We start from the raw sequence: 7,853 nt of genomic DNA, 5'->3' as shown, positions 1-7,853 counted from the left end.
CGATTGCTATTCGCAAGCCGAAGGAGAAGGGGAAGGGTGGAGGGGTGGGGGCGGGGGAGGAGCATTTTGGATTTCCATGGTCCTTTTCCTCAATGCTGAAGATTTTTTAATCCCAACATCCCCATTGTTTTCCCTTCCTGATTGATAATGAGGAGTGACATTAAGACTCCTGTTTCCGTCATTCCACTGAGCCTAATGGAGTTGAGGATTTGTTATTTGATCTAATGGCAATGGCTTTTCAATAGACATGCACGGAATCATTGATTAGTTTGTCCTGCTCTTGTTTGTGTGGGAACACTGTTCAATTTACACCAATTAAAGGAGGCTTGGTTTGTGTATTGAAGAATAATTAAAGGATGCAAGTCCCCATAGGCTTCTATAAATGACATCTGACTGGACTGGTGATCATGGCATAAATGCAGTCTTATTCTTTAAAGTGTTTGATTGCATATAAAATAATTTAGGTAGCTCACCAGGAAAAGGGGTGTTAGTTCATTTTCCCTATAAATGAATTATTTGTACATACTATCCTGGTCACCTTGAAAATAACTTGACAAGGCGAGTATTAAATAACCATTTAGAGTTTGCTGTCAGCCTTGGGGAATGCAAGCAGACCATCCCTCCCTTGATTCCTCTCCCCTGGATCATCAAGACCACTTTAAAGGGTATTTCAACCTAAATGCAAATGATCTCCAGGGAGGGTTAAGCACTAGCAATGCTCGGGTAGATCTTTAGCAGATAAATATTGATGCTATTTGAAAAAGACTGCAGAAAGCTGTCGACATGGAGTGGAGGTAGGAGCTGATGAGTTTCAGGGTGAACATGGTTATTTTTTATCTATCCTTTGGACCTACTCTGTACAGTGTTTGGCCCACTGTAGGTACTTAACCAACACCACAATCATTATTATTAACTTTCAACAGAGAAACTTTTGATGTTCCTGGAGTGCCGACCCCCATAAGTGTATTTAGTCTCTCTGGGGATCAGATATTCTGATTTACAATACTTCATGTTTTATTACTGTGAGCACTTCCCGGTAACTACACAATGATGATAATTGTGGTATTTGTTAGGCACCTACTGGCACTTAAGTGTCAGGTTGAATTCAGTAATCTCATGAGGCTCACAGTCTTAATCCCCATTTCACAGTTGAGGTAACTGAGGCACAGAGAAGTAAAGTGACTTGCCCAAGGCCACATAACAGACAAGTGGGGGAGTGAGGATTAGAACCCATGACCTTCTGATTCCCAGGGCCGTGCACTATTCACTACGCCAAGCTGCTTCCCACACGCATACCTCTGCTCACCCAACCACAGTTCAGGAGGTTTCCTCCTTAAATAATGTAAGGGACTCCTAAAGGGAAAGAGGTAGGAGACTGGAATGAAGCTTTTGCCAGCTGACGAGACCTGAATTTAGAATTTTTCTTTTTAATACTGAAACTTACCCTTTCCATTTCATTCCCTCATACTAAAATCACATTTTTTCCTGCTCCTCCTGTAAGCTGTTAGCTTTCCCTACCAATATAAATTTTATATTTTGAAAACTTGTCCAAGCATCCCATTTAATAACAGACTCTCTCTTTCTGCTTCTCTCTCTCTCTTACCCCACAACCTCCCTCCCTCCCATTTTATTCCTGACCCTTTCACTTCCCTTCCTTTCTACTGTTTCTACTCCTTTCGGCAGCAAGGCTGATTAGAAGGCCATATGCTCTCTTCAATCCACCCAAAGAGCCTCACATCACTTCATCAGGGATTCTCCAAGTGGGAAGGATGGTAAAATATGCTTCTAAATGTGGAGTCGACAGGGTGGATTATTGGTAGATGCAGGAGAGTGTTATGGCACAGGCAGAACCAGAGCAGAATGACCCACAAAAATACAAAGCTGGACAATAGATCACTTTTGGAAAGTCAGCCAGGAGAGCTCTGAAATACCAGCGTGTTTTCACATTCTCAGGCTTTCAGGAGGCATGAATAGAAACTGAACAGTAACTCTTTTTCATACCTCTTTTCAGGGGTCTTGCTGGCAAAGAAGGATTTAGCATCCAATTCCTGTACTTTCATGTGGGAAATTCAGAATCTGCACCGTAAAAGGAAATTGTTTTTCAAGCTCTCATAAATTTTGGATTTTTCAAGATGTTACCAATGTTTCCTCCTCCTCTTCCTCATTCAAGTTTTATTTCATCTTCCAATTCCACAGCTCGTGCCTGTACACATATACATACATACTTACCAGCCCATTCATAAAACAGATCAACTGATTGACCCCAGGAGATTGGGACCTGAAAGTCAGGAGAACTTATCAACGGCAGAGGTCTTTCCTCTTCCTGTATTTTGTCTTGAACCATTTCTTCTCACAGTTTTCAGGCCACATTTCCCTCCTCTAAATTAAAAAAAAAAAACTGTTGGTACACTAGCAAATACTAAAGGTGGTGTTTGAGAAAAATTAGCCAGTGTGGGATTCATTTTGCCTGGAAAATTCAGAAACCAGGTGAAATTAAATTCAGTTTGATTCTGATTATGTTTTTAACCCTTAGTTTATGGTTCTCTGATAAAAAGAAGGCATTTTAATAGAAATGTCAGAAATTATTTTAACAAAATTTAAATTTTTTTGAAGAAACAGGCTGTTCCATATTTTAATATAATAATCGAATGTACCTGGTTCCTTCCTTCTGATAGCTGCAGAAACTACAGCATCAGCAGAACTAGTAGTATCAGCAATAGTATTTATTGAGTTCTCACTTGGTGTAATGCAGTGTACTAAGTGCTTAAGCAGTAAACAAAGAAATGACAAGCTTTCTCACCATGTGTTTCCACTCTCATGCGGGGAAAAGACATAACATCGTTTGCAGAGTAATCCAACTAAACAATTGAATGTACAATTGAACACAGATACTAAAATGCCATGGACGGGTAAAGTAAGTGCTAGAGATGGCTGAAGGTTTATACTATTTGGGTTTCTGGAAATTGATTTGGGAGGACTTTTGGGAGAAGATGAGATTTCAGGAGACATTTGAATATGGGGAGATCTGTGGCCTGTCAGATTTGGGATTGGAGAGAATTCCAAGCTGAAGGAACAATATGAGTGTGGGAATGGAGTCAAGAGAGTAGATGTGTGTCTCTCCCTTTAGAGTGTAAATTCCTTGTAGGCAGAATAGAGAAGCAGTGTTGCCCAGTGGATAGAACACAGTCCTGATAGTTAGAGGACCTCAAGCAAGTTTAACTCACTTAAACTTCTCTGTGCCTCAGTTCCCTCATCTGCAAAAATACCTGTTCTCCCTCTGACAGTGAGCCCGATGTGGGACCTGCTTATATTGGATCAATCCCAACATTTAGTACAGTGCTCAACATAAAGTAAGTACTTAAAAAATACCAAAATTATTATTATTAAACTCTTTGGGAGCTAATGCTATTGATTTTAACTTCACAGTTATTTCCCCAGCCCCTAGTATAATATAATGCCCAAAGTAATGCACTTAAAACCTGGGAACTGTTCATTCTTAGTACCCTATATGTACATTCCCAGGTACATTGATGAAGGAGAAGAAAGAGAATGAGGAAGAAGAGAGGAAGTAGAAGACGAGAGGAAGAAGATTAGAAGGAGGAGAAGGAGAAAATTGAGGGAAGGAGAATGGGAAGAGAAGGAGGGGAAGGAGAAAGGGATCAGAGGGGAAGTAGTAGGTGGCAATAGAAGGGTAAGCAAGAGGGAGAGAGGAGAGGAAGGAGCAGGAGGAGGAAGGAGGGAGAAAAAGAGTCAAGTGGGTGAAGGTGGATAAAGGAGGGGAAAAGGAGAACGACGAAATGAAGAAAGAGGATTGAGAAACTAAGGAAAAGGAAGAGGAGGGAGGGGAGGAATGTGGGGGGAAAGAGGAAAAGAAGGAGAAGGGGGAAAAGAGAGGGAAGAAGTGAAGAAAGAGAAGAGGAGGCAAACAGCTATGAACAGGCATGACCTTCAAGGCTACATGGACTAGTGACTTTAGAGTTCCAAAGACTTAAGAACAAATTCCAGAAGTAATGCTATTTTGATCAGAACAGTGGTCTATCCAGTCCAATATTCAGTTTCTGATAATGCCTATAAGATGCTAAAAGGAATGCTATTCTTTTTGATATCAGGTGTTTGGGATGTTTTGTCTAATTGTCCTGTCCACTTTCCCAAATCTGTCACTGAATTACCTTGGGAAAGATCCATTTTGGTCCTCTGTTTATCCAACTGCACAATTGGAATCATCATTCAACCTACTCTATAGTCAGAAAATCCTTTAACTGTATAAAATGTTAAAACTTTTCTCAACATCATCATCACCCTGGGTTATTCTAGAGACAGTAAAATGTAAGGTAAACTGTCTCTTCCTCTCTCTGCCTCTTCCCCTCTCTCTCTCTCTTCCTCTCACTCTGTCTCCTCCCCCTCTCTTCTATTAACCAAGGAGAAGAAAACACTGCCCAAAACAGAAAAATAACCAAGAATAAGAGAGGCAGGCTTATTTCTTATTCACCAAACACATCATATTAATAAATAAGGGACACTTCTAGATGAACTACAATCTAGGGATTTGTCTTTACATCTGCCTTCAGATGCTTGAAATAAAATTTCAATCAGCTTCTACTGTTGGACTTCATCTGATGTGAATCTCTATTAATTATTTTCCCCAAGTCAGGTTTGTCAGGTTTATGGAAGGATTAAAATGTGAAACACTTGTCTTTGTCTTTTTCAATGTTCTTTGCCAGGAAAATGTTTCATTCCTCAAAAGCCTAAAGGAGAATATCCCTCATGAGCATAGCCCAGTTTTGAGCATTACTATGGCTGTTCCATACCCTGGCCAAGGACAAGAATCTAAAAGCAAAAGTGATAATGGCTGCATTAACTTCTTGGTGGTGACCAGGAACCTCACTGTGCAGAGCTCTTTGAAATCCTAGGATTTTGGGTCTTCAGGAATAGCTTTCATTTGACTTTGGAAAAGATTCCCACCCTCTTATCCCTCTTTTCTGACGTCACATCCTTGAGGGGTAAAATAGCTTCTGGACATGGATCACAACGAAAAGTTGAGAAATGCAATACATACCACTTTCCCCAAAGTGAAGATACAGTTGGAAAATGTCTCATTTCATAAATCTAATGAAGTGTAAATCTTCTGGCTTAGATGCCATTTAGCACCATCAGTCCAATTCTTCCACTTGGGTTCAGAGAGACTTCCTTCATAGGCTTTCTGGGACAAGAAAACACACCTCCCTGGACTTACATTGGTGAGTACCATCACTTCTGACTAGCTTGTGGTTGGCTGGGAGAATAAGGAAGATAACCTATCAGCTCCAGCAGCCTGTTCCTAGACTGCAAAGATGCTGGAAGAGACGAAACTGCACTTACCCTGAATAATGATGGTGTTTGTTAAGCACTTATTTTGTGTCAAGCACTGTTCTAAGCACTGGAGTAAATACAAGACCATTAGATTGGACATAGTCCCTTTCCTACATGAGGGTCACAGTCTTAATACCCAATTTACAGATGAGGTAACTGAGGCCAGAGAAGTTAAATGACTTGCCCAAGGTCACTCAGCAGACAAGTGGAGGAGCCAGGATTAGAACCCATGTCCTTATGACTCAGGCCCGTGCTGTATCCACGAGGCAATGCTGCTGCTTCTGAAGCAACAGGAGGGTCTCTCCTTTCTTAATCTCCATCCCCTATTTCACCCTTCAAATGTAGCTGAACTGAGGAGCTTCTGGGCTAGAGATTCGCCATGGCTGACCTCTGACCTACTTCCTCAGCCCTTGCCCCTTCCTGAACTCCACCAAAAGGGACACTGGTAAATTTAGGTGGGGAGTAGCGATTTTCTCTCTCCCCTGATTTAAAAGACTATAAGGGTTCTCTCACCTCCACACCAGCCAGGCCTGGCTCCCCATACACAGATGGGGAAACTGAGACTTGAGGAAATTCAAATCTCCTCATGAGTCACAATCTGGGCTGTAGGGGCAATCCCAAATCCTGTCTGGCCTGCTCCTTCCTTTTTGGGGTTATTCTGTCCCTCAAACATTTTAGGAACTGAAATAGAAACACAGCCACGTTTGGCAATCAAGGTTCCAGTTTTTGGTAGGCGAGGCAAGTCTCTGCAAAAATCTGTCTCTGGCTGCCCTTTCATTCCGCTGAGCATCATGCCATTTTCTAAGAAGAGCTAAATAGCTCTTTCAGGTTTCCCTTCTGTTCGACCAGCCTGGTTTCCTGAAAGATTGAAAAAAATGAAGAGTGTTTTTAAATTCTACCACTAGTAACTGATATTAAATGATTCTTGGATGACTTATAAAAGCGGGAATATTATCCTTATTTCATCTCTTACAGATGGAAAAAAGAGTAGATATGAATGACATCCATTCACTAGGTTTTGGACCCACATTTCTCTTGAGTGTAACTCAAACCCACATGAAATCCGTGAGTGCCGTCCCTGAGGGGGCTCATTAAAGAGGGCAGTGAGGTAACAAAGCTGTTAAATGATATTTTTGCATCACTCTTACCTTTGAGAATGATGGGGGAAATTCCTATTCCAAAGGCACTTTACACAGGAAACCCTGGTGTGGCCTTAACACAAATTGAAATCTCTGAGGAGGAAGTTCTGGAGCAACTTGAAAAACTCAAGCGGAATAGTAAATCACCTCAACCGGATGGCATTCATCTGAGAGTTATGAAGGAAATAACATGTGAAGGCACAGAGGAACTGACCAAGATATCTTCTACATACTCTGTACAATAACACAGCTATTCATCTAGCAATCCCTCACAAAACAGCAGACCTCTCTAGACATCTCTCCAATCCCTCACATTGGAACAATTTATTTTTTCACACCAAAAATGTGCAGATACCAAGAGGATCCACAAATAAATCATTTTGTAAATCCAAAGACTGTGGTACTGTGGCTGTGCATATTGGATCCTTCAATCAGTCATGAGTCACATATTTATTGAGCACCTACTGTTTGCAGAGCACTGTACTATGTGTTTGGGAGGGTTTAATAGAGGACACAGAGTAAGCTGAAGTGGAGAAAGACTGCTGTGTGTGGCTTCTCATCCAGACTCTGTTGCCTAGAAGAGTCAACTGGATGATGATGGGTCATGTGAACTCTCCTATAAATGCATGGATATTGAATCACATTCATGATTCCCAGATTATGCTTACTTCTCAGGACAGTGATGTAGTTCAATATTCAGCACCCCTATTTCACAAGACACTAGAGTCCATAAGTAGATGTATTTTGGAGTCATAAGAGTTTGATAAAAAAAAAAGGGTAATGTATCTCCTGATTTCCTACTGCAACAAGAGTTTACAAACATTGATTTCATTCTAGCTAGCTTTCTGAAGAATGCATCTCAGTCACTTTACTGAGCACCTATGTGCAGAGAACTGTTTAAGGCACTTGGAAAAGTATTCCAGAATCTGTAGACATGATCCCTGCCCTCAAGAAGTTTTCAGTGTAGCAAGGGAAGACAAACAGCATCTGTTGTTTATAGAGAGTAATGAAAGCATGATGGTGGGAGTCAGGGGATGGGGGGTGGGGGGAAGGAAGTGTGGCACACATATGCTATATCTGTTGAAACCCGGCTCTTGTCCTCAAAGATTGGAAATTTGGGACCCCCAACTTCAAAAACAAGGAAAAAGCAAAATTCTAAAAATCTCAGATCCCTCCCATAGAAAATAGATCAATAGCTTTTAATTGGAATTTAAGTCTGAAGCAACATAGAACTTGAATTGACATCATCTAATGGGTCAAACCAGCAGATGTCCAAAGGGTAAAATGGTGCCTCTTTAACCTTTTAGAGTTCTTTGAAAATAATAATAAAATACAGTAACAGGCAAAGGTGACCCAAGAGACCTA

At 41.0% G+C, this 7,853-nt stretch overlaps 1 long non-coding RNA gene across 1 annotated transcript; it reads right to left on the bottom strand.

The window, feature by feature from the left end:
• Positions 1 to 2,154: 2,154 nt before the first annotated feature.
• On the bottom strand, positions 2,155 to 6,649 carry LOC120639074. The gene is made up of 2 exons (XR_005661254.1): positions 6,498 to 6,649; positions 2,155 to 2,379 (listed from the first exon to the last, which is right to left on the bottom strand). It is a non-coding gene; the product is annotated as an uncharacterized LOC120639074 (long non-coding RNA).
• Positions 6,650 to 7,853: the final 1,204 nt, after the last annotated feature.

The sequence above is a fragment of the Ornithorhynchus anatinus genome, chromosome 2 (genome assembly GCF_004115215.2).
Source record: "Ornithorhynchus anatinus isolate Pmale09 chromosome 2, mOrnAna1.pri.v4, whole genome shotgun sequence".
NCBI classification, from domain to species: domain Eukaryota; kingdom Metazoa; phylum Chordata; class Mammalia; order Monotremata; family Ornithorhynchidae; genus Ornithorhynchus; species Ornithorhynchus anatinus.
This window is presented reverse-complemented; position numbering and strand designations above follow the sequence as displayed.